The sequence below is a fragment of the Asparagus officinalis genome, chromosome 3 (assembly GCF_001876935.1).
Source record: "Asparagus officinalis chromosome 3, Aspof.V1, whole genome shotgun sequence".
In the NCBI taxonomy this organism is placed as follows: Eukaryota; Viridiplantae; Streptophyta; class Magnoliopsida; order Asparagales; family Asparagaceae; genus Asparagus; species Asparagus officinalis.
This window is the reverse complement of record NC_033796.1, coordinates 17,246,909-17,247,283: the sequence shown is the minus strand read 5'-3', so window position 1 is coordinate 17,247,283 and position 375 is coordinate 17,246,909.

The window sequence follows — 375 nt, the reverse complement described above, 5'->3', positions numbered from 1 at the left end:
GGTGGCGGTCGTCGGCGGCGGAGAGAACGAGGATGAGGGGTGTCGCAGGGTTACAAGGGTAATTTGCTTTCATGATTTTTATTATATCGTTTTATTGCTGACTGTTTGTTGAATTTTTTACGCTGATATCCTGCTTAAGTTGGTAATTTGCACTGTTGGAAATTTTTGATATATATATATGTGAAGGTATTTGCAATTGTGACGTATAAATATTTAATTTCTGGAATCCAAAACTAGATCATTAATAATGATAACTACAATTTGAAGGAATTCGAAGTTGATGATATTATGTGGATAAAAGCCGATGATAATGGAGCTTGGCATCATGGCTGTGGATCTCAAAGTCCAAGGTCATTGAGCTTTGATCCATGTATA